The following is a 27,673-nucleotide window of genomic DNA, read 5'->3' as shown; positions in this document are numbered from 1 at the left end:
GTTTTATAAATATGTATCCTGGTTCGTCATTATATATATGTTTTATAAATAAGTATCCTGGTTCGTCATTATATATATGTTTTATAAATAAGTATCCTGGTTCGTCATTATATATATGTTTTATAAATATGTATCCTGGTTCGTCATTATATATATGTTTTATAAATAAGTATCCTGGTTCGTCATTATATATATGTTTTATAAATAAGTATCCTGGTTCGTCATTATATATATGTTTTATAAATATGTATCCTGGTTCGTCATTATATATATGTTTTATAAATATGTATCCTGGTTCGTCATTATATATATGTTTTATAAATAAGTATCCTGGTTCGTCATTATATATATGTTTTATAAATATGTATCCTGGTTCGTCATTATATATATGTTTTATAAATAAGTATCCTGGTTCGTCATTATATATATGTTTTATAAATAAGTATCCTGGTTCGTCATTATATATATGTTTTATAAATATGTATCCTGGTTCGTCATTATATATATGTTTTATAAATAAGTATCCTGGTTCGTCATTATATATATGTTTTATAAATAAGTATCCTGGTTCGTCATTATATATATGTTTTATAAATATGTATCCTGGTTCGTCATTATATATATGTTTTATAAATAAGTATCCTGGTTCGTCATTATATATATGTTTTATAAATAAGTATCCTGGTTCGTCATTATATATATGTTTTATAAATAAGTATCCTGGTTCGTCATTATATATATGTTTTATAAATATGTATCCTGGTTCGTCATTATATATATGTTTTATAAATAAGTATCCTGGTTCGTCATTATATATATGTTTTATAAATAAGTATCCTGGTTCGTCATTATATATATGTTTTATAAATATGTATCCTGGTTCGTCATTATATATATGTTTTATAAATAAGTATCCTGGTTCGTCATTATATATATGTTTTATAAATATGTATCCTGGTGTCCCACTAAATTTCCTCACTGATGATACTTCAGCTACTTTGTAAGTAAGATAAAAGGTTAATGTCATGACTTTGTCAGTAAATGATTTCTTCTTCGCTTTGGAACTGCATCTTATATCCTTTCTATTCATCATAGTTTTTACCATGTTGGCATTTCGCTGTTTCTGCTTTAACTTTTAATTTTATGTAGACTTGTTCTACTATAATATTGTCATAATTTCGCTTTTTTGCGATTTTCACTCTTTATACCACTTAAGTATATCTTTCTTTTTAGTTTATCTGATAGTCCTTTTCCTTCCATCATTCTCTCATAGTTCTTCCTCTTCCATCATTCTCTAACAGTCCTTCTTCTTCCATCATTTTCTAATAGTCCTTCTTCTTCCATCATTCTCTAATAGTTTCCTTTCTTCCATTATTCTCTAAAAGTCCTTCTTCTTCCATCATTCTCTAACAGTCCTTCTTCTTCCATCATTCTCTAATAGTTCCCTTTCTTCCATCATTCTTTAACAATCCCTCTCTTCCATCATTTTCTAATAGTTTCCTTTCTTCCATCATTCTCTCATAGTTCTTCTTTCTCTATCATTCTCCGATTTAAGATTTAACGTTTTCACTTTGTTTTTCCTTCTGTTTCTTTCCACGTACACTTTCAAGCTATTATGGTCGTTCTAGCCTTTACATTCGTGTTCTTTAGTTCTCTGTTAATTTTAGTTGATGTTTTTATTTAGTTATTTTCTTCCTCCATTTGTAACGTTTTCTTTTCACTAGTGCTCACTGTATTTTTTTTCATTTACTCGTCCTTTTTCTATTTATTTTACTTTAATTAAAATGTATGTACGAAAGCTCGTTTGCTTAAGGTAATCATTAAAGGTTTTTAATGGACTGGAACATCTGGCGTCTTTATGGTTGGTTGCGCTGTAATTCTGCGTCAAATTGTATAAGTCTCAGTGGTGGCCACTTTTTAAGAGTATTGAAACGTTACCTGAGATTAATAAAGTCTTTCAAATATGCCGATCATGTCAGTTTTTAATCATGTACCCGGTTGCACTGATAGCTTCACATCAATTATTTTAGTGACACTACAGTTTAGTTCCCTGAAAGGAAAACCTGTGTATTTCCAGTCATTAGTTTTACTATATTTCCTTGAAATAATTTCCTCAGTTATTAAGGAGGTCAGAACACTAGGGATCTGCAGGTTGTTTTATTAAAGAAATGTGCGCTTCTGTACCAGGAAACGCTGTCTCCTATGGGGTAAAGAATAAATTACATTCTAGATTATCGTTACTAATTCAGTTTGATAATTTTTCCGTTGGTTCCAAAACCTTCTAAGAACTAGAGTAACATGTTACAATCAACAACAATGATTGAAAACCGTACTGTTCCCAGACTTATTTCGCTCAGTGTTTTTAGTATTTGTTCAGTTACCTACAATTTGCTAACATATGTTCTTATTACTAGCACGTTTTCGTTTCGTACGAAAATATATTTAAAACGAAAAACATAAACCTGTTCCAGAAGATGGAATATTTCAAATGTACGTTTTGTTTTCATTTTTAGCTGCAGTGGATAATATTTGAAATGTTAATATTGCATTAACACATAATAATAAAGATTATTTATTTTAAAATTGACATCAGATATACAAGGCCCGACAGTTTCTTTATTGTTTGATCAAAACAGAACAGTCATGATAAGAGAATTAGTTTTTGGCGATTCAAAATGTTTAACTTTTTGTGCGTTATTTTCTCAAACATCTCCAAAGCTGAGATAAAACCATTCACTGATACATGTTTGTTGTAAATGTAAGACATTTTGAAGAATGCTGTCTTAAAAGAAATATTTTCCTTGGATGGACCTCCATCCTTAATGATAAATAAGGTTGAAGGACAAATTATCGAACCAAATTCAAATGTTTTAAGCATTTTTGAATCATGAATTCTTTCAGCCAGACCTCTAAGGAAAAATTGACTTTATTATGGGCATAGTTTTATCTCTGAGTCAGTAAATTTGAGTTAGTTCTAAAATCGTCAGACATCTTGGAATTCAGTCATAACATTAAAAAATCTGTGGTGTAAGGAGAGTTGCTTAGCGATGGTTCTCAGCTAGACATTAGATTTTATGATGAGAGGTTGAATGTATAAATATCTGCTAAAAGCAGCTACTATGCTGTCTAAGATGGCTCAATCTAGGGGGGAGGGTTGGTGTCATACCCACAGAATTTTAATAAAATAATATAATTTACTGTTGATATATTGTTCAAATATGTAAAAGTGTGGGTAGTACAAAATCCTTAGCATCCCCGATTATGATAACTTTGCCAAATACAACAAGTCAAGTATCACCATTATCACAAATCGTGCCAAAGTTACCTTCATTTTCATGTTTCGTAAATGATCAGACATTTCGGTCAGGTTGGCATCAACGTAACAAAGTACGTTCTAAGTTCGACTTTCCATATAAATATTTTTATAGTTTTACTGTAGGAGTTGAAGCTGCCTCTGATTGCTTCCAGAGGAGAACTAAATGATCTGAAGGGATTACTCCAAGCAACGATTATTCTAAAGAGCTATACACACCCTCTTTCAGGGGTTTCATTGATAAAGAGTGATAAAAGAATAAAGTGAAATTCGATCATGCCAAATGGGTTCCACAGGGTCAAATTAGATTGATTATAAAAAGTCAACACCGGGGAAGAAACCCATTTAGGGGACTCCTCCTCATGACGAAAGTACACCAAACACATCAACGGCGCCTTCTTTGCCGGCAACTAAAGAAAGAATAAGTCAACCGACGAAGCATTTATCAAAGTGCTGTCACATGAACAGCATAAACCTCCTTCTGCAGCCAGTCATTTCCAGAGTATAAGATAGACTCCGTACCAATCATACAGAGAATGAAGATGAGGCTAGAATTGAACATTCGCGTTATCGTTTCTCTTTAAAGACAGCTGCTTGTCAATATCAGCTGCTATCACTAAGATTTCTTATGGCAATCCAAATGATTCTGATCCTATACATAGCCACGTGCAGTGTTCGCCCTAATCACAGTAATTACTGAGTGTTCATCGCAAAGGAAGTAGTGAAAACCTTGAGAAAATATGGCATTGAATCCCATTTGATAGAATTAGCGCATGAATTATAGCAGAAAATGTTTATGGAAACAATGGAAAGTAAAGAATGGGTAATCAAAATAAGGTTGATATATCAACCGAGCTGCTTATTTAATAAAATAAATAAACAATCTAATCATGTTTTTCAACTTAATATTTTATTTCCTACTTTAAAACTTATTATAAGTCAGCGAAATGTAGAATTAACTAAAATTAAAACTAACTTAAAACGATAGTTTTTAAAACTTTCTTCTTAAACGCAACTTAATTTTGAAAACAATGTTTTGTTAATCTAAACAAAAAGTAACTTTATCATTCTCTAAATAATAGGTTCTCATTTGTTTACATCAAAACTTTCAACGCAAAAATCAGGGACTCGATTCCCCTCGGTGGACTCAGCAGATAGCCTTGTGTGGCTGTGCTATAAGAAACACACACATTAAAACTTTACTATATAATACTAAGTCGATAATTATAATTATTAAAAATCGAAGTACGTGAAGCGGAACATGACACAAATGCACTATTGTTTATTACATTTTGTAGAAAGCAGCAGCTTGTAATTACAGTAAATAAATGTCGTCTCTGTTTTTTTAATAACGTTATAACGTGACGACCAATCTCACTAGTCTATAGTGGTGTTAACTTCTGCCTTCCCTCATTTATATCACAGTTAAATTAAAGACAGCTAGTGCTGATAACCCTCTAATATCTATACGTGAAATTTAAACCAAACCAAGCTAACAGTACCGATGCAGAATTTTGTTTACCAGGAGTTAAGTATCTCTTTTCAATTTAATGACAGTGAATCGGAGAATAATGACGAATAATGACCAATGTCATTTATTTAAACACGCAAAATTCTTTAAACCTCGATTACAGTTATCTTGTACCGCTGCTGAAATTTTTTAACTGAACTGAAATGAATATTTACTTAAAGAAGTATGTGTGTTTGTGTTTTTCTTATAGCAAAGCCACATCAGGCTATTTGCTGATTCCACCGAGGGGAATCGAGCCCCCTAATTTTAGCATTTTAAATCCATAGACTCTTAAAAAAAATCAACTGTTTTTTAGTGAGAATAGGGTTGTAAAAAGCACTTTCTTAATTCGATGTTTTTTATATCCACAATTAATTTCTAATTAACGAATTTAACTGAATTTTTTCTGCAACTTGGTGCACAGTCTGGCTTGAAAGGTTTCTTAAAAATGAATAATGAAACACTGCTTACAAAAAAAAAGAAAACGTTGAGCTGTGGTTCACAATGTTTGATAAAATGAGTGTTTAATTAGTAATCTAGAAATCAACGTAAATCGTTGAGGATATATTATTAGGCTTAGTATGATCTAATTGGTTATCGATATTAAAAATTATATTGATGAGTAAAACAGGTTTATTTAAATACGTGGGTGGGAGCTTTTCGAGAGTATTTAATACATAAATTCGTAAATATTCAACTCACCTCCAGATTAAACAAGTTTTTATCTATATTTTACCCTTTTTGTTGGTTGGTAGTTTTAACATCAGGGTTGCATGCTAATGTTATGGTTCAACATTTTGATTTCCACCTGTACATTTACCACCACTGGGTGAATAGCTGAACTACAGCTATGAAAGAGCTACTAATTAATCAAAATCTAGAATATAAATAAAAACAAATGATATTTCGAATATTTTAATACATTTAAACTTGATGACTAGTACTAACGTGTCTTTATATACTTAAACTTTCACTGATAATTTTCTGTATTTATTATTTAGATCAAAATAAATTATTCTATCATGGAAACCCTCCAGTGGCTCAAGGGTATGTCTGCGGACTTACAACGCAAAAAAGCGGGTTTCGATACTCATGGTGGGCAGAGCACAGATAGCCCATTGTGTAGCTTTGTGCTTAATTCAAAACAACAACAACAACAACTGTCATGGAAATATAGAAAAATTAAAACAAAATAACACATACATCCTACGAATAGCCTAGTCAGTGCACTCGACTCGTAATCCGCGGGTTCGAATCCCTGTCACATTAAACGTGCTCGTCCTTTCAGCCTTGGAAGCGTTATAATGTTACGGTCAATCCCACTATTCGTTGGTAAAAGAGTTGGCAATGTGTGGTGATGACTAGCTGCCTTTCCTCTAGTCTTACACTGCTAAGTTAGGGACAGCTAGCGCAGATAGCCCTAGAGTAGTTTTGCGCGAAATTAAAAACAAACAAACTTGTCAATCATGATTATGATTTTTAAAAATGTTTTTTCAACCACATGAATTGTCAATGTTTTTTGTGTGTATTTACTCCCAACTGTTTAACATCTCGTAATAATACTTAATTATTTCTTCCTTCTAAGTGAATTGGGTAAGTTATTTTTATCTGCTTTCCTCAGTCTGAATTAACAAGTTGTTGTCGGACTAATTTAGTTTTTTCCTATCTCCGCACGATGTGTATAAATTCTTTTTTTTCTTTAATTAGTTATTTCCGCCTTAAACCGGGTTAGTGCAGCTCTAGTTTAGATTTATTTCCTTCTGTCATAAAAGTTAGTTGGGATTTAGTTTCTGACTCACTTTTTATTTCTAGTTCACGAGAAAAGGTTCTTATACTTCTTAAGAATAGGGTAAAAGTTTGCTGTACTTTAAGTTGTTACAATAGACGTCTTCACTTGATTTATACTTATACCAAATAGCTACTAAACCAAATCGAGCCATACATGACAACTGTACCAGGAGTGAACATAGGAGGTTGGTGTCTGTCCAAATATTGAACTAAAATATAACAAATGAAGTATTAATTTCCATGCATTTCCAATACAAACGTGTTTTTGTAGTGCACAGCACCAATACCCCTGAAAAGGGGAGGCTTTTCTCATATTTTGGGATACTGAATATATTATAAGGAGTTAAGGTCTTTTAAGGGTAGATTATACTATAATGGAACTCTTGCTTCTATGATACTGGAAAAAACTTTTTAATACGCGATGTGCAACCCTCAACTTCGCAATTTTTTTCCTGTGTGCACGTAGTTTTGCAGCAGGGGTCACGATATTCCCGTTTCGCCTCTGTTTCCTGTCAAAGAAAACTTTATTTTTCTCCATTCTCAGGATGCAGCTATGACATCATGAATACGTCACTCGAGAATCTAATGCACTAGCGCCACGGGTAATTAAAAATAATGTTTCTACTTACGAAATACTAGAAATGATCTTCCAAGAAATAACTTTTAGACTAAATAAGTAAATCTAGGAACATCATTACCATTACTTGAAACTTGCCTTTACAAAGAATGTGAAGGTTTTGAACTCAAAGCAAACGTTATTTACTTTTATTACGTAATTAGAAACACTTGAACCTTCTTGTTTTGACTAAAGCAAATTCTTAAAATTTTATTATTTTTGCATTCTCTCAAAATATGTCATTCTCGCCATAGATAAAACTATCAAATAATGTTTCTAATCGTATCTAAAGTAAGTGCATTAATAGCACGTGAATAGAAAAATATTATCATTATAATATGAAGTTTACCTTTTTTGTAACCAGAAGCGTGCATTTGCAATCAGTAAGGGGAGACAAAATTACTATTCCTGAAATTGGGTCCTCTATTATGTGAGTGTCGTGATTTTAAAACAGGCTAATGGTTTGACAAATATTTTTTACCTAATTTAATTCTACGTCAAGTTATCTTATTTCTTTTACTTAAGTACTCTTAAAATATGGTATGGCTTTTTTACAGTTCAAATTTCTAACTTAGGGTTTGAGAGCTAGATGTAAAAACATCGAATATCACTCCCCTATACTCCAGCCAAAAACAAGATAATTTTAAGCATTGAAGCTTTTATAGCTTTCGATACTTAAATGTAAAATATGTTGACCAATATAACTTATACATTTCCAGGTACTGGGAATCAGGTAATGCTATCAGTGTCATAAACATCGTCCCCAGCAAGAAGACACGGATTCGAAACCTAAAGTTTTTCAGTTTCTCGGTATAAGTTTACTCACGTTCATGACTGAGGTTACTTACAGCCTCAAATAATATGATGTTAAAAGTTAAATTTGCCATTTTCACCTGAGACGAACTTAAGCACCTGCCATCCAATATGGTGAAGTAAACTATAGACCGCGTTACGCTACATGTTCGTTCAAGACCCCAACTATCAACTCATGATAAACTCCTACGTTGGCTGGTGTGAGTGCTTTCGTATTTTGCCTATATATCAGAGACGTTTAATGAATATAACCCTGATAGATCGAGATGCTATAATTATTTATGACTTTTGCCAAAGATAATATCTCAACATATCTTTATTAAATTGGAAAGTTGTTGTTCAATATCATAATAAATATTTTCTTGTTTTTAAGTTAAGCACAAAGCTACACAATGGTCTATATGTGCTCTGGCCAACACGAGTGTTGAAACCTGGTTTCTTGTATTGTAAGTCCGAAGATATGTCGTTGTGCTGATGAAGAGGGGTATTTAAACTTTGTTTTTACATTATTGTCTAATTAATTATTACATTATCAACTTTGGTATAAAAGAAAATAAAATCTTAACAAATTGGTTTGGATATACCAAAAAATTTAACAAAACCTTTCTATATGCTACTGCGTGAAGGCGACCTCTGGCGGGAGGTAGGTAGATGGTATTTACACTCACAGCTTGAACCATAAGGTTACGTAAGAAACTTGAACGAGTCTCAATTGCAGTTGTTTTGAAACAATCATTAAAAAAGAAAATTACATGATCTTTTTATGTGTCATTTGATGAAGTTTTCAGTCTCTCTCGTTTTATCAAACTTATTTAAGTTACCCATTCCGCAATCTTCCGGTGGTTTAACGGTAGTTTGAGGCTTATAACAATAAAAAACGTGTCTCAATACCTATGATGGGCAGCTCACACTTAGCCAATTCTTATAAACTTGGTATTACCTTATTTTTCTAACCTCCATGTTGCTGTCCTGTTTTTCTTATTATTATTTTACCTATATCTATTTAAGTGACAGAGAAATTAATGCGATCCTTACATTATCTTTCTGTGTGGATTTTGATTATTAAAATATATTAAGAATCCCTTTTATATACGAGTTTTACAAATTAAGGAAATACTACTATGGAACATTGATCAGACGTCCTCAAAGATTTGGTGTTTTAACCAGTTCAAACTGAAAGTAGCGTTTTTTGTTTGTTTCTTAATGCAGCCTGTGTACTTTCAACAAATTGTCCAACAGATGGCAGCATTTATATTGAAGCTTTTCGAACTTTATTACGCTTCCACTCCTGTTACTAGCAGTTGATGTTGAGAATCAACACCTACGCATTGAAATTTAATTACATATTAATAATCAAAGTTGGAGTTTACTGTACCTCTGGTTTAGGTAAAATATCTATCTCACAGCGACACATCTTCACGAGCCTCATAAACATCTCCTAGTTTTGCGTATTGATAAGTGGACAAGTATCAGAATCCAAGATGAGTCCATCAACCAAGAGACACAGTGTTCCTTTAGGTTTGTTTAACATTAAAATTCGATCGATGAGAACGTCTTTCAACACAGATAATTAGATGGTGTCGCTACCTGTTGCTACATGAGGTCAGTGTCCAGTGTTTGGTCAGTCACGTTTAAAGATCGTATGATGCTAAAGTACGTGTAGTTTGGAATACTGAAGGTTGGAAGAATTTTATTTTCTAATTTTTAAAGGAAAGGCATACTTCAGTTTTGTTCATTTAACCCATGTATGTGAAAACTAAATCTGTAAAATATTTTTTAAACGAAAGTTTTGTGAACTGATGTTTGGCACAATTAATTGGTCACTTGCATTTATTAAGGTCCTATGTTAGTTCTTCTGGGAACATTTTTAATTTCGGTGTATTTCCTTTCGTCTCTTAAATCTGAATCTTCCATCCCTTCATCAGTTATCAGTCTTCTCATTCTTTGCCATCAGTCATACCTTAGATACTTATCTATGTAATGTCATCCTCTTGTCATATTTCTATGTACTTTCTGTTCCATTAATGTAACGTAAATTGTAGTGAATGGAAGTATTATAATACACATATACAAATGGAAGCATATTGGAGAAAAACACTTTCTTGAACCCAAGTAAAATACATATAATCATGAAACTTCTCATAAGTAATAAAATAAACAATGCCATTGTAGAATAAAAACATTCCAAAAGTATTTGTACAGCCCTTAAGTATTAACCTATTTGTTCTGCAAGCATGAAGGTTGTTTAGTAGGGTTAGCAGAATACCAAAATATTTCGAATTATGTGATTACGAAAAACAGTGATTACGTGTATGATGTTGGATATATGGACAATCAATGTACGATATAGTTTCACGTACTGGTCACATGACTCACTGTGTACGAGAACATAAAAAAAAACGTAATAGTTCAACTCGTGAAAAATGTTCCTGTCAGCTTAACGTACTATGGGAATATGGCAATCACTCACTTGTCAGGAGTGAGAAATATAACCAGATATCAGCTACGAAACCACTACACAGTGGCTTTGGTTCACCCAGATATCAGCTATGAAACAATAATACAGTGACTCTGATGCACCCAGATATCAGCTATGAAACAACAATACAGTGGTTCTAGTGCATCTAATCCAGATGTTAGTTATGAAGCAACAACACAGTGGATTCGATGCACCCAGATATTAGATATGAAACAACAATACAGTGGTTCTAGTGCACCCAGATGTCAGCTATGAAGCAACAACACAGTGGCTGCGGTGCACCCAAATATCAGCTATGAAACAACAATACAGTGGCTCTGATGCAACCAGATATCAGCTGTGAAACAGCAATACAGTGGTTCTGGTGCACCCAGATGTCAGCTATGAAACCACTATACAGTTGGTTCTAATAATGTATTGTTAATATTACAAACGTGATGTGGAGTGATGAGAGTGGATTGTTTCAGTTTCGAGATGATTGGTCGAACGAGGTTCTAGAGGTAAGGGTTTAAATTTTTCTATTGTACTGAGTGGATTCTGTTCTCCAACACACAAGATCTTATATAAACATGCTCCATGACGTATTGGTGCTCCAGCAGAATAAAAACTAATGCTCGATATAAAATAACAATATCGTTCTGTTCGAAAGCCCCTCACAGAAGTGCTATAAATCTATAGCGAAGTAAAACACAGACAAGGATGTTATTTAGAAAGGTTAGAATTTATCTTTATAATCCGAATAAGCTGCCCCGTCCTCTAAAAAATGGAGACATGTTCCATGAGACACCTTTAGAAATCTAGTTGAGAGCGTGCCCGTAAGAACAGCAACAGCTAATCAAATCAGGAGTGGTGATACTACACCATATTAAGACGGTTGAGAACTTCCTTTATGGCTACAAACTCGGGAAGTTTTGTCAGGTGAGGGTAGGTAATAAAATAAACAAGCTATGATAAATATTGAGAGAATCACTATAGAAAATGGAAAAACCAATGAAAAGATTTGAAAGCATTCTTACATTACTTTAACTTAGATAAGGATCGACTGCAACATCTCTGTCTATTTAATTTATTTTTGTAACTGTTACTTCCGTCAGTGGCTCTACAGTAAGCTGAAAGGCTTATAACACTATACTAACGCGATGGGCACAGTGCTGACAACTCACTGTGTAGTTTTGCGGTTTAAAAACAAGCAAAAAGTATTTACCTATCTACATGGAGAATGGATTTTGAAAGCTGTGTTTAAAAAATAATTTTAAAAAATTTACTTGAAAACCTTTGTTTTGTGTCAATGTATTTACTATGTTTAAAATATAATTTCAAGTATCGTAAACTAGAAAATTTATGTTTCTTTTGATTTTAGACGGAGATTTAGAAACATCACTAACATCACAAAAATACTTCATATCAGTTCTATAACCTGTACATTATAGAAGAGATTGTAGATATTTTACGTGGTCTCCACAGCAGTACAAAATATTTTCTGTATGCTACTTGTAACGAGTTTTAGATTATAGATTGTGATTTTACCACTGAGCACAAAGTAAGGATAATAGTTAGTTCTCGATTATAGTTAGTTCTTGATAATACTTAGTTTTTGATAATACTTAGTTCTTGATAATACTTAGTTCTTGATAACACTTAGTTCTTGATAATACTTAGTTCTTGACAATAGTTAGTTCTTGATAATACTTAGTTCTTGATAATAGTTAGTTCTTGATAATACTTAGTTCTTGATAATAGTTAGTTCTTGATAATACTTAGTTCTTGATAATACTTAGTTCTTGATAATACTTAATTCTTGATAATAGTTAGTTCTTGATAATACTTAGTTCTTGATAATAGTTAATTCTAGATAATACTTAGTTCTTGATAATACTTAGTTCTAGATAATACTTAGTTCTTGATAATACTTAGTTTTTGATAATACTTAGTTCTTGATAATACTTAGTTCTAGATAATACTTAGTTTTTGATAATACTTAGTTCTTGATAATACTTAGTTCTAGATAATACTTAGTTCTTGATAATACTTAGTTCTTGATAATACTTAGTTCTTGACAATAGTTAGTTCTTGATAATAGTTAGTTCTTGATAATACTTAGTTCTTGATAATAGTTAGTTCTTGATAATACTTAGTTCTTGATAATAGTTAGTTCTTGATAATACTTAGTTCTTGATAACACTTAGTTCTTGATAATACTTAGTTCTTGACAATAGTTAGTTCTTGATAATAGTTAGTTCTTGATAATACTTAGTTCTTCATAATAGTTAGTTCTTGATAATACTTAGTTCTTGATAATAGTTAGTTCTTGATAATACTTAGTTTTTGATAATACTTAGTTCTTGATAATACTTAGTTCTAGATAATACTTAGTTTTTGATAATACTTAGTTCTTGATAATACTTAGTTCTAGATAATACTTAGTTCTTGATAATACTTAGTTCTTGATAATACTTAGTTCTTGACAATAGTTAGTTCTTGATAATAGTTAGTTCTTGATAATACTTAGTTCTTGATAATAGTTAGTTCTTGATAATACTTAGTTCTTGATAATAGTTAGTTCTTGATAATACTTAGTTCTTGATAACACTTAGTTCTTGATAATACTTAGTTCTTGACAATAGTTAGTTCTTGATAATAGTTAGTTCTTGATAATACTTAGTTCTTCATAATAGTTAGTTCTTGATAATACTTAGTTCTTGATAATAGTTAGTTCTTGATAATACTTAGTTTTTGATAATACTTAGTTCTAGATAATACTTAGTTCTTGATAATACTTAATTCTTGATAATAGTTAGTTCTTGATAATACTTAGTTCTTGATAATAGTTAATTCTAGATAATACTTAGTTCTTGATAATACTTAGTTCTAGATAATACTTAGTTCTTGATAATACTTAGTTTTTGATAATACTTAGTTCTTGATAATACTTAGTTCTAGATAATACTTAGTTTTTGATAATACTTAGTTCTTGATTATACTTAGTTCTTGATAATACTTAGTTCTTGACTACTTCAATCCATAAACTTCCTTGACAAATATTTGTTTAATTTCATATACTTTAAGACAACTGAATAATTAGTTGATAATTAATTTGATACTTAAGAAATAAAAAATTAATAATAACATGCCCTTCACTATAGTGGCTCAGCGTGTATCTAATAGCTTATGATATTAAAATCCGGATTTCGATACTACTCGTGGTGGACAGAAATTTTGTAAATAAACTCTAAGTTGATAGTGGAAAAACGTACGTAATTAATATATTCTTTAATTGCAAGGTTACCTGAAAATAAAAACTGCTAAGTTAAAATAACAGTTATGGTTGGGGCCAGGCTTGGCTGATGGTCGGCGTGCCAATAGTTGGATAAACGAGAACAGTCGACATTAGACTTTTTGACAATTAACTTCCTCTTAGTATATCTGTTAAAACATTGAGGACAAAAGTTGGCGCGAAATTGTTCAAACAGACAAAGAGAGTTGTCGTAGAACTGTATCTGGTAGATACAGATAGGAATGTTTACTGTTTAATAATAAACGATAACACCTCTATCTGCGCACCTTAATAAGTATCGCAACTTGAAGTGGGTCGTAGCTTGAAGCATAACTAATACACCATGTATAACTTTCAAAAGGATACCTTATAAAAACATTAGTAGCTTTTACACTCTCCGACAAAGTTAAGGATAAGGCTTCGTATGATCACACATTTATAGAATAAACAAAAGAATGATCCAGATGGAGATAGGGATGAGGACGAAGTGAGTCACTTACTGTGGAACACGAAAGTTATGTGAGAAATGTAGTGGTCTTTTTTATTCGCAAACCACAAGAACATATAAATTAAAGGAGATACCTAAAAACTGTGACGAAAAGAGTGAGATTTATTCAAGATGGATTCAACTGGTAGTTCGAATTGTATGACTCACTCAAAAAGTACGACAAACGAGTGCAGGGCTTTGTACAGCAGTCTGTTGGATCTAATTAATCTTGAAAGTTCTCAGACAACAAAGCCCATATGATAATCATTAAACAACATGACTGCTCCGTTCTGTCGTAACTATAAAATTGTTCGGTTGTATATCAGGTTAGTTCGACAGAGGGGTGTACATAGAAATAAATCTTATTATAACAAAATAATATCAGCGTATTTCTCACATGCCACTTGTATATTTCGAGCACGTTAATTGCCATTAGGCCAGTTGAGTGCTTTATGATTCATTTCACGGAATGAAAGGCATGACTCTGATATCCAATATACAGTTAACAGCTCTTGCATGTAATATATTAATGAATATTAAATAATTTTAGAACACTTACAGTACCTTTCTTAATGACTCAACATTGTAATAGCATAGCACCAGCAAAACCGCCATAGCTTCCGCTCATGGTATGTCCATACATTTAATTATAATATTCAATTATAATGAATTAATTAGACATTGCAACAAAAGTGCTAAAACACTCAAAACTTTGGTATTTAAGATACCTGCGTTTGAACTATAAAGTTAATGGTTCTTAGAATAAATTTGATATTTTATTGGATGTGTCTTACTGGTCCTTTACTAATTAGTTGCTCGCGTGTTCATGTTAAGGTATAAGAGTAAGAAGAACTGTTGATGGGAAAATGTTTGTACATAAGTATGTACGTCATTAGATAGACAAATGAGAATCAGAGATTTTCTATCATTCTGTCTGTATAATGATCAGTAAATACGCTTTAAAATTGCAGGCGGGAAGCGATTTGAGGTATATATGTTTTATTGTTTTAAGTCTGAATGATATGTTTATATGTACGTTTTTTAATACAAAATTGTCTTTCTGAGCGGTGTCTAAATATATAAGAATGTATAATATATGTATACTCGCAGTTCTCTTGTAAACCAAGCTCAAAAACACGTTTATTACAAAATTAACAATTTTAATAACTAACCTGGTAGATTTGTTTCTTGTTTGTCTAGATCAACTTAATTCTTAGCAGCTGGTCCCGGGAAGTCCAAAGCTTCCGTTATTTTGTCGGATATTCAAGTTATAAGTCAATATTAAACAAATGTAGACAACTCACCGAAGGAGGCCAAGATAAGAGTTATTGTTTCTGGAGCTAGAAAAGTATTTGGTGCCACCTAGTTCACGTCACTCAACAGGTGGATTGGTGGTTCCAGCTTATAGATTTCTATAGATAGAAGAAGAAATTAGAAAATGAACGCATCAATTATGATAATACGAAACAAAAGGAAAAGTCATGAAATATAATAATATTCTAAATTAAAAACTACTAGTTTTCATGTGGTGGAAAATGAAAGTAAAAAACAACAACAACCCACAAGATTTTGAATGCTGACGTTAAATAAGAAAGTCGTTTTGGACAAAGTATATAAATAATATTAAGGGATGGTATATATATATATATGTGTGTGTGTGTGTGTAATAAAGATCCAACACATCACACTTCATTACTCATTACGAATAAAAAACAACAATAGTTTTAAAGGTTAACAGTAAAAATGAAAAAATTGTTATAATTTCGTCACCCTAGCGGGTCAACTGCAAGTTTTTGTTTGCTTGTTTGTAACAAGGCACAGAGGTAAACAATGGGCTATATCTGTTACGCATACCACTACTCTCGACACTCGGTTTCCAGGCAAACCAATGGGAACACTGGGAGACGGACAGGCAAAGGGTAAAGGCTTACAACACTAAGCTCTCGATCTGATTCTCCCTGGTGGACAGGGGGCAGGTGGCCCAAAATGGAGCTTTGAGCTAGAAACGTTATTAAGATCATAATTTGGCTGCTAGTTTATGATCGAAAAATTAAGCAAAACACAACAATTTACAAATATCTTCACACTGGGTTTTTAAAATTATTAATTAAAAAATACAATGACAGCAGCTTTTACAGTAGAGAAGTCCTGATTTTAGCAATTACAATGATTTTGAATGTAACTCTTACCTGATGACGACCTGATGTTGTACTTACTGTAAAGGCTGCTGTTATTGTAATTTTAAGTTAATTCTTTCATTTCAGTAGATTCTTGACTAAACATTAATTGTTATTATTTATTTTTTGGAGGAAACCGTTTCACCTTTTGTCTATTTGCAAGTTTTGTAATTTTATCTTCGTTCATATGGGAAATAAATATATTTATGCCTTAAAATAATTACCAGGCAATTGGGCTGTTTTGTTTACCATTAACAATTTCTTTCTTAAGGAAATATAAAAACCAGTTCCAAGTTTTCCATAAAAACAAATACAAGCCTGTGCTTTAGTCATGTGAAGGTTCAGTCATGATCTGTTATTGTTTTGTAAGTAACTAAGTGGAAAGTACGTATTTTGACGCTGTTCGAACGTTAAAATTTTGTTTTGAAAATAATAAATAAGACCATTTTTAAAGCATTTTGGCTTATTTTCCAAAATATACTCTAACATTTTAATGTGTCACATGTTCTGAGTTTATCAGGTGTTTATTCTAAGTTGTCCCCCGCTGGGATAGCGGTAAGTCCACGAATTTGCAACGCTAAAATCAGGCTTCGATTCCTCTCGATGTACACAGCAGATATCACAACGTGGTTTTGCTATAAGAAAAACTTGAAAACAAAAACCTATTCTAAGCTGTTAATGTGTCACAGTTCAACTAATTTTACATTATAGAAGCATTACACCTGAGAAATCAAGTGCAAATTTATGAATAATACTGGAGGTATGAGTTTATCGAACTCACCTCTCATTCCCTTTTGGAAATTTGTTGGAAGTAAAATAACAACAAGGTTTGTTTGTTTGTTTGTTTCTTTTGGAATTTCGCACAAAGCTACACGAGGGCTATCTGTGCTAGCCGTCCCTAATTTAGCAGTGTAAGGCTAGAGGGAAGGCAGCTAGTCATCACCACCCACCGCCGACTCTTAGGCTACTCTTTTACCAACGAATAGTGGGATTGACCGTCACATAATAACGCCCCCACGGCTGAAAGGGCGAGCATGTTTGGCGCGACGGGGATGCGAACCCGCAACCCTCCGATTACGAGTCGCACGTCTTAACACACTTGGCCATGCCGGGCCCACAACAACAAGGAAAAAAACAAACAAGAAATCACGACGTAAGTTCTATTTTTTTCTTAAAAGATAAAGAAAAAACTATTTGGTGTACTGGTTTAAACGGTCGTAAAAATGTATGTTTTTCACACATTACAAGTAACAGAAATAACTTCACCATTCTACTTGTAGCATACTGTTGCTTTTTATTCAAAAACTGTATAAAGAAAAGTGTAGAAACCTTTCAACGTTTTCGTCGTGTTTTAAAAACGTTCGCTGTAATTTTCATCAAAGTGGAACTTGATCGAAACCTAGGTTGTTTTTCTGCTAAATTCTTCGTCCTTCACGTGCATTTAAAACAACTTTCACTGTCCTTGAACAAAACAAAAGTAGAGAATGTCATCAGGTCAGTTTGTTTCACAGTTTCCAATATGTTTCATTCTGGAAAGAAATGTATATGTGTTTGTATCTTTTATTGCAAAGCCACATCCGGCTACACGAGGGCTGTTCAAAAAATATGCGGACTGTTTGAATTGCGCGGCTCCAGTTGGTTCCAGGGGAATCCGCTTGGTGCCGCTAAGTTCTCACAGATCAGCTGATTACGACGCCATTTCCCGATTGTAGATATCTTCATTTGTGTATTAGCTACGCGGTTTTAAGTGAAGTGCGATTTTTGTTTGGCGGATTTCAGAATGAATGACCTGAAGGAGCAACGACTCACTGTGAAATTTTGTGTTAAACTTGGAAAATCTGCGACTGAAACTTTTGCTATGCTTAACACGGCTTACAGTGATGTTGCTATGAAGCGTACGGCATATTTCAAGTGGCATGAACGTTTTAAGGATGGTCGACAGTCCATTGAAGATGATGAGCGTTCTGGACGTCCTTCCACGTCAACTGCCGACCCACACGTCGAGAAAATCAACACCCTGGTGCGGGCAAATCGACGTCTGACTGTCAGGGAGCTTGCTGAATAGAGTGGGATATCAGTTGGATCTTGTTACGAGATTTTGACCGAAAAATTAAAGATGCACCGCGTTGCTGCGAAATTTGTGCCTCAGAACTCGTAAGTTTTTGGCCAAACACTCGATCACTGTTCTTTCCCACCCACCCCTACTCACCTGTCCTTGCTCCTTGAGATATTTTCTTGTTCTCCAAACTCAAAAGACCCTTGAAAGGAAGAAGATTTGAGACGATTCCCGAGATTAAGGCAAATGCAACGAAGGAGCTGTAGGACATTACAAAAGAAGCGTACCAGGACTGTTTCAACAAGTGGAAACACCGTTGGGATAAGTGTGTGCGTTGGGGAGGAGAGTACTTTGAAGGGGTCCCAGACCTGTAACTTCTAAATAAAGTACATTTTGTTTTATGACGTCAGTCCGCGTATTTTTTGAACAGCCCTCGTATGCTGAGTTTACCGAGGGGAAATCGTACCCCTGATTTTAGAGTTGTAAATCTGTAGTCTTACTGCTGTACCAGCGGTGGACTGGAAAAGAAATAATACAAAAAATAAAATAAAACCAGCAACATAACTGTTTTATCATTTTATTGAAAAATATTCTTTTTTGCTTGTTTCACCAAATAATTTCTTTTGTCCATTTTGGTATGCATTTCTAAACGTTATGGCAGGAAATATGAACCATAGGTTTTCAGCTTTAATAAATTACAGACAAAACAGAAATACAAGACAACTGAAACTGATTTCTGAAACATTTGGAAGAAATTAGCTTGGAACCTACGTTTCATCCTGACATCGTTAGGAATTTGTGCTGCTGTAGATACGTCTTCTTTGAGAGTGACAGTCAAATCCCACTATTCGATTAGAGTTAGAAGTGGACGGTATTGACTAGCTATATTTTCCTCTAGCTTATCACTTAAAATTAAGGACTATTAGCGCAGGTATCTCTCTAATAGCTTTGAGAAAATATTAACAAGCAAACAAACTGATATCCATCATGCCAATGGTAGCATGGGTAAATTTAACACAAGAATCGCTTTATAAATTTATTTTTGTTTGATTTACAATAGTACCTAAAGATAGGCAGGTTAACGAACATCATAAATAATTCGAGTTCCACATGTTTTCAAACTTCAGTATTGAAAGATAATTGTTATTCTGTACATTAGGTTATAGTGTATTAATATTGTGCGTAGGAATTATTGTTAGGTATTTTATTTCTTTGCTTGTTTTGTATATATTTATAATAAGATTCCTAATTATTTCTACTAAAAATTTAAGCGGAAAGAGAGCCACTAACTGTGCGTTTTAATATGTACAAGTATATTTATAATGTCCTAATTAATATAAAAGTATAGATTTATAATCTCTTAGTTAACTGAGCATGCTAGTTTTCACAAATTTAGAAAATAAACCAGATGTTTCAGCTCAAAGCTAATCAATAGGAAAAAAGTGCTCAGTTCATCAGGAATTGAACCCCAAATTTTAGCTTTATAAGTCCATAAACTTACAACTGACCCATCAGAGGGGTTCAAAGGAAATGAAATATTAAAATTAGGTTACAATTAATTCAGCGACTTCTACACATTGAAATAGTTTTGTCTGATGGTTTATTTGGTTCAGTAGTGGGTCAGCGTTAAGTCTGTAGGCTTTACAGCCCTGTATCCGTAGTTCAATCCCACGTGATGGATTGAGTGCCAATAGCCTTTTATGGAACGTCGGTCTGAAAAAGACAAGTATAATAAAAAACCTGTTTCATTCAATTGTTATACCTTTACGAGATAGTTTATTGTTTGAATTAATTTTACATGCACGTTCAGATGTACAACGAATACCTCGCGCTTTTGACAGGTGGACTTCCTCTCTTCGGTCCATCTTAAATAAAACAAATTATTTTTTTTCTTTTGTTTATAAGCACAAAGCTACACAATTAGCTATACGTGCCTGTTCACCACCTGGATCAAATTCCGAATTTTAGAGTTATAATCCCTCATTTTGCCACTGGTCTATTGGAAGGGAAACATGAAAGTAAAAGCTTTTTTTAAGGGAAAATAATCAGAAAAAGTATTTTTTTACTGTATTTTCTCTATTCGGGCATATTTTACTGCTAAAAATATGCCCTATTCTGAAACTTTGTTCACCTGGAAGGAAGCATTTCTGACATGAAAGAAGGGTGACTTGTCCTTCCTACCTGCTTATAATCCTTATTTTATGGGGTAGCGATTTGTGCTTTTTCTCCCAATGGTCATTATCTTGGATAAACATGTAGTGCACTGATAGAGAGGCACGTGAAAAATGAGCGGTCAAGCCATGATGGCCAACCTAATTGTAGTGGGGAGGGTACGTTCCGAGACGATTTAACGAGCGTTTATCGTGTGAGAACGGTTGATGCAGAAAGCACAGAGGGCGTATATGAGAGGGCATGGAGTGTCAGGTGTTTATATTAGCAACAGGACAACTATGTAAAACTGATATTATCTATTCGTATTTATTTTAACAAATATATTTTTACTATTTTTAGTTCTGTAATGTTTTTTGTTTCTTTTAAATGCTTAAATTCAGATCCCCTCCAAAAAAAAACGATCCTGAGTTAATTTTCAATACGTGTAGCAAACGTTTTCATGTAATTGATACATTGTACTTCAGCTAAACATAAAAACAGAAGTATGGGAAGCGTGAGATTTATCGAACTACCAATCTTCATCTTGAAAGATTTTGTAGAAAGAAACAAACGAAAAATACGAATCCTTCTGAGAAACAAACTCCAGGTCATTAGAAACAAACACTAGGTCATTAGGTATCTGTTTGAATAGAAATCTAAGGATTTGTATTCAGATACGGCTGGAGAGTAATAATGATAATTTGAATGATCTGGTTCAGCCCTCCACTCGTTATTAATCCATGACCTTAGTCTGCATAATGCCAACTTTAACCACATGCATTGCACCCAGTGGTATTCATACCTCGTCTACTCGTTCGTATTCGTACTGTGTGTAAAAACGAATTATTTGCTGCACAACGAAACTTCACACAAGGCGATCCTTGTTAAATCGAAGTAAAAAAAAAAGGGAACGTAAAACAAAAGTAATTAATACTACAAACAAATAACAGAAGATATATTATTTTATTATTAACCATATTTCAGACCTAAACTCTTATACTCTCAGAAATTTGCCTAGAAAGAGTGTAGGTGTATAGTTCATAGTGTGATTACCTTGCACACCATACTGTTTGATATGATGTTGTGACTTAATAGTAAATAATTTTAACGCATATTACTTACACTTATATTTCTTTTTTCGAGGCAGATAATAGATACACTTAATATGTGTTAATGGCTGTTTTTTAATAACTTAGGATGTTTTTGATTGTTTGTACACAAAGGTGTTTAATGTGGATGTTGAAATCAACATTATTAATCATGGTATTTTATCAAAATTATTAACCATGAACGTATCAGTCAAATAACCATTAGTGACCAACAGTTGCACTAGAAGACAAGGCAAGAAAAATATCAAAATTCATCAGTTGTATCTATACGCATCAATAAAACAGCCTTGAGGAACCACCAACTATGTTCATAAATAGAGATAAACAACCTGTAATAATATGTAAAAATATATAAGCATAACTTTCACACCGTGTAGTACTCCAATCCGCCAGTTTTCATTTGTCTTAAAATGCAACTGTTAGACATTGCTAGTGGGTTATTTAACAATGAGTAAAATATTTGAATGTTTATAATTAGTGGATTCACAAGTATTAAAACATGATAGAATGATAAATTATATATACATACATACACATAAATTCGAATAAGCAAAAACGAGTCTAAATTTTAAAAAAAGCTGCACTAACAATGTCTTTATACTAGTATAATTTGTCTACTGTGCTACTAATTAGTGCCTTACCACACTAATGGGGGTGTCTACTGTGCTACTAATTAGTGCCTTACCACAATAATGGGGGTGTCTATTGTGCTACTAATTAGTGCCTTACCACAATAATGGGGGTGTCTACTGTGCTACTAATTAGTGCCTTACAACAATAATGGGGGTGTCTACTGTGCTACTAATTAGTGCCTTACCACAATAATGGGGGTGTCTATTGTGCTACTAATTAGTGCCTTACCACAATAACGGGGGATAGAATGCCAACTTCAGGAGATACGTTTATCTTACCCCAAGTGGTATTATTACTTCTCTTTCTTTTTCTTCTTTAGTTTGGAGAGAAGTCACCTTCCCACAACTGTTTGAAGGCAGTGAAGGGTGATATAGATGTGAGACATTGTGGGCTTAAGCACCCACATCTCGTTCTTCTAATTTCTATTTCTTTTATTTAATTATTATTATTATTACTTATGAATTTTTTCATGTGAGACTGGTGAGCGGAGCCTAAGACTGATAGACGGCGTATCCCCACTGCAATGTGGGTCCTACTTCCGTAATCACCTCCAAAACTTAGGGTACATATATATTTTTCTCTACAAGTGGGTTTTTCGACATCACTGATTAGGGTACATTTAATATCCCACATTATAGCTTGTACTCTGGGATCCCTTTACTTTCTGCAGCGTTTTTGATTTTCTGTTTTTAACGCAGTTCTTTCTTTGGTTTATTATACTTGACTGTTGAGTATTAAATATTATATATATATATATATATATTGTACTGCCATCTGGTAGTCATTTAAGTAACTTGTGCGTAACGTAGAAGGTATCAACACATACCTTTTAAGAACTTCGAACTTTATTTCATCGCTGAATATATACTAAAATCAACACCAAATAAAAGCTCTTAATGCTGATTGGTTAAAGCTCACCATAAAACGTGAAGAAAATATACACGTATATTTTATTCAACCTCATTCATAGTGCTAAGACAGGCTGCCGGTCAAGTTAAAAATATAGAAAAACGATAATCACTATACTATCTTCAAGTAATTGAGCGTATGATACATTAGATCAAATATAGGTTTAGCATGTTAAAAATATACATAAAGTAATTCAATAAGTGATGCTTCGAATTATTAAAAACAGAAATTAAGCACATTCTGTTTGTCTCAGTAGATCTTAGTTTAAAAGAGTTGTCAAATCAAACTGTTTAAGATACAGTTTTATCCCTCGGGCTGTGACTACAACAATAGGTTTGTGGGCTACTACCAGTTCGATAACAACTTTATTATTTTCTCGTTAAGTGGAGACTGGTACCGGGTTGTTCATGAAGCAGGAATACTACACGCATTGCACGCTTTCCAAACCAGTTTCCGATCATGTGCAAACTTATATCCTTCGGAGCTATATAGATATAGAACAGCAATATGGAACCAAAAACTATTTCTGATGCAGAAACTCTTTCGGCCATCTTCAAAATAACAATGTATGTTTAATATGCAGATGTACAGGCGATTTTCCACTACTGATCAATCAAACTCTATTGGTCGATTCTAGATAATACAAGACGATACAAAGGACTATTAAAACCCAATTATATTCCAATGAAAATGTTTTAAAATTATTTTTTCTACTTATAACAAAAAGACAAAGCGAAAACAAGTGATTATACCTAATCTCCGTACTTACGCTGAATGGTTCTTGTGATACACAACAAAACAGAATTCACTTTTTGTAAACGGTTCTTTGATCTATTTGGTTCTTACCTTAAAGTGTTTTTTCATGGAAACACAAGGCAGAAAAGTGTTGTTTAATATAGTCTAAAGAGGGAGCTGGCTTTTGTTAAACTCGCATGTACGATACTTTGATAAATCTAGGGTGTATTGCAATTACAAAATAAAATTTTTGACTTAAATTAAGAAACAAATTTGCATGATAAATAAATAATATACACATTCATACATACGTTACTATAACTAACAATATATCATATTGTTAAATAACAGTTTAAGTTGCGTAAAGAAACAAGTGCAAGAAAATTTTAAAGATATGAAAACGTTGCAGAAATTGTTGTAACTATAGGGAATTGTCCATATAGACATGGAATTTTGTTACGAATTCTCTGATGTTATTTTTATAGATTGAACCGTGTTCTGGTGAATAACCTGGAATGAATCGAAGGAGAAGCATTATTACTGCTATGAATAATATGTTTCGTGAATTTTAATATGACATTTTAATGTCATTGAATCATCATAATCACGCAATGTAAACAATGTAAATCTTCGGTCTTGATTGGCTGACTACGTCTTATTGGAAGGTATAAGCGCTTTATAAACCAATATAAACTCTTAATTGACTAAAAACGTTTTATTGGGATGTTTAAACACGGTAAATCTTTTTGTGGGGACTTGAGTCAGTTTTACTTTACCACATACCAGTCTAAATTGGTTTGGGTATGTTAATAATGCTATGTCATTTCGTCAAATTGATTATTCAATATTATACAGAGGACAAATTATAGTAAATCTTTAATTGACTAAGTAGGTCTTATTGGAATTTTTAATTATACTTCTTAAGGTAAAATGAGTACATAAACTTTGTTGTTGTTGTTTTAAACTAAGCACAAAGCTACACAAGGGTCTATCTATGCTCTGTCCACCACGGGTATGGAAACTCGGTTTTTAGCGTTGTAAGTCCACAGATATACCGCTGGGGGGGGGGAAAACTTTGTTGTAAAAACAGTCTATACATAATATTGTAAGGAGTTTTAATGTTACATAATATATATAAATGTGTGTTTGTATACATATATATATTCATTTGCATTCCAGTTTATTATATACGGAATAATCCGGAAAAAAAGCAAAACATTTAATGTCTCATTAGGCTAACATTTGTGTTCATTAAAAATTTCTTCAGAATTGCACTAATTAAAATATTATTTGCCTCAAGCTGTGTAATAAATCCATTTAATGTTTACAACAGGCCTTATGTTAACGTAAGGAATTCTTATTGATCGTAATTTGAATTATTAAGTCAATATAGATTGATAGATACTTAAATAAACAAAAGATAGTCAGATATGCAGCCAAGGTGCTGCCTTTTTGAAGTCTGGTTCATTGTTTAACTTCAAAGTGTCACCTTCACTGCGTACATTGACACAAGCTCCATATAAATATAAATTAAAATGACATTAGTTTTAAAGTAGGAGGTAAAACTCGAATTCCTATTGCTATACTACCTGCTTTGATCAGATTTCTATAGGAGAACGTCAGCGTTTGCTGCTGTTAGCATGGCTTTTATTTCACTTCTAAGGCTCTTGTTGCCATGCAATAGTTGAAGTTCCGTCAACACTGAAACTTCTGTATTGGGAAATTTAACACTTGTTTTCTGAGATTGAATAAGATAAAAAGCAATTGAAACGAATGCCATTCTATAGAGGTGAAGCTATATCTACGATGTTTACAAGAAGTCCTAACTCTTCTAAAGTTTCAGTAGTTGAAAAACAAAGATCTTTATAACAGAACATATATTTTGTTTTGAATTGGAAACGCGCATATAAAGTTTCTTCCAAATCTCAGCAATGAACAATTCTGGTTGCTTAAGAATAATAATGTAACAATTAACTGTTTTTCGTAGTGACCTAAAGAAATAATTAGTATCCACTTCCTGTAATGAGTATGGCTAATTTGATATACTGTTCTTACTCATTATGATTAGAATGCATTGTCTGATAAGTTGGTTACCCTCGTTTTTGAAAACGTTATCGGCCGTAAACCCAATAATATCTCAACAGGTTCGGTCAACTTAAAAGATTTATACCATTTATACTAATTATACATTAAACCAAGGATGTAAATTAATTTTTAACAACATCAAAACATAATAATAATATTATAAAAATGATAGAAATATGCCAGTTAAACATTTTAAACAACACTGTTAATGAAAGTAACAATAAGGAAATAATAAAATGTTCCTTACTTCAAATAACACAAGCGGTAATTGTTGAATTTCAAGTACTGTCGTAGATGTAATGTTCCTTGTTACTTATAAATATCAAGCTGCAAACATTTTACTCTTGTTGTTTCATTAGTACGTTATTCCCTCTTCACAACAGTGTATTATGTTCATATTTGTATTTTTATGAAAATGTTTTGAAGTTTTCGCAATTTCACAGGTATATTCATGAGATGCGATCTATTCTCTAACATTTCTAGTGAAAAAAATGCAGTAAACGAACAGCGTAAAGCCTAAATGTTAATGTATAGTTATGGACGTTGTCGTTCACGTAACGCACAGAGCTTACTTTCATAATAAAATAAGAAAATACAGCATTTCTTGTGTATTAACACTGCATATGGTATCCAATTTTTACGATGTCAATAAATACTAATGGAAGTCTGCTGTCATGAATGTTTCAAACGAAAAAGTTTGTCGAGTGTTATATATAAAAATATAATAAAAATCCAAGATAGCTAACTTTATTTAATGGTTTAATCAACAAAGTGTATTTACATGGTCCGTGGGGTAAGTACAAAGTAGACACATTCCTTGAATAATAATAGTATAAGACAGATTTACACAGTCAAGAAAGATAGTTACAAATATTACCAATATGTAAGAATCTAAAGTACAAATATGACCAAGAAAGGCCCGGCGTAGCCAGGTGGGCTACGGTGTTCGACTCGTAATCTGATGGTGGCACCAAACATACTCGCCCTTTCAGCCGTGGGAGCGTTATAATGTGACGGTCAGTTCCACTATTCGTTGGAAAAAGAGTAGCCCAAGAGTTGGCGGTGAATGGTGATGACTAGCTGCCTTCCCTCTAGTTTTACACTGCTAAATTAGATATCCCTCGTGTAGCTTTGCGCGAAATTCCAAAACAAAATCTGACCAAGATACGAGTAAGTCAAACCGTAGCAATGTAAAATGTTACAAAACCACCACCACCAAAAACAAGATACAAGTAAGTAAGTTACAAATAGTACCAAAATCAAATAAAAACGAAAATTCTACACCTCGACCCACCAACTAAATCAGAAACAAAGCATCCAACTGCAAAGTGAGTTATGACTATGAAAGAGAATCCTCCGACCCAAAAGACTCATCGCAATGAACCTGGTCATATCCAGGATTTGAAGTTAACGAAAGCTCACCATTCATATATCGACAGAAATAGTTGTTTTTGTAACAAAGATAGCCAAAGAAAGGGAAATAAACAAATACCATTATGCTCAACTTTCTAGTCATCCTGTAAATTTTCTTGTATTTG

The 27,673-nt window shown here is 32.9% G+C and overlaps 1 protein-coding gene and 1 long non-coding RNA gene across 4 annotated transcripts in view; one reads left to right on the top strand and one right to left on the bottom strand.

Moving 5' to 3' along the window:
• The window catches only part of LOC143230744 (uncharacterized), a 65,729-nt gene extending 50,138 nt beyond the window's left edge, over window positions 1-15,591 (top strand). Inside the window, exon 3 of the long non-coding RNA XR_013016613.1 lies at window positions 15,481-15,591. This is a non-coding gene — a long non-coding RNA (uncharacterized LOC143230744). The remainder of the gene's footprint in view (window positions 1-15,480) is intronic.
• LOC143230741 (discoidin domain-containing receptor 2-like) overlaps window positions 1-27,673 on the bottom strand; it is a 325,468-nt gene that overhangs the window by 268,693 nt on the left and 29,102 nt on the right. Inside the window, exons 1-2 of one of the 3 annotated variants that reach the window (XM_076464829.1) lie at window positions 16,051-16,071; window positions 15,585-15,692 (exon numbers count right to left, since the gene is read on the bottom strand). The gene's annotated coding sequence lies outside the window, so the exon portion shown is untranslated. Of the gene's footprint in view, window positions 1-15,452; window positions 15,471-15,584; window positions 15,693-16,050; window positions 16,072-27,673 lie in introns of those variants that run through there. The other 2 variants (XM_076464826.1, XM_076464827.1) reach the window with 2 other exon arrangements.

The sequence above is a fragment of the Tachypleus tridentatus genome, chromosome 10 (assembly GCF_004210375.1).
Source record: "Tachypleus tridentatus isolate NWPU-2018 chromosome 10, ASM421037v1, whole genome shotgun sequence".
NCBI classification, from domain to species: Eukaryota; Metazoa; Arthropoda; class Merostomata; order Xiphosura; family Limulidae; genus Tachypleus; species Tachypleus tridentatus.
This window is presented reverse-complemented; position numbering and strand designations above follow the sequence as displayed.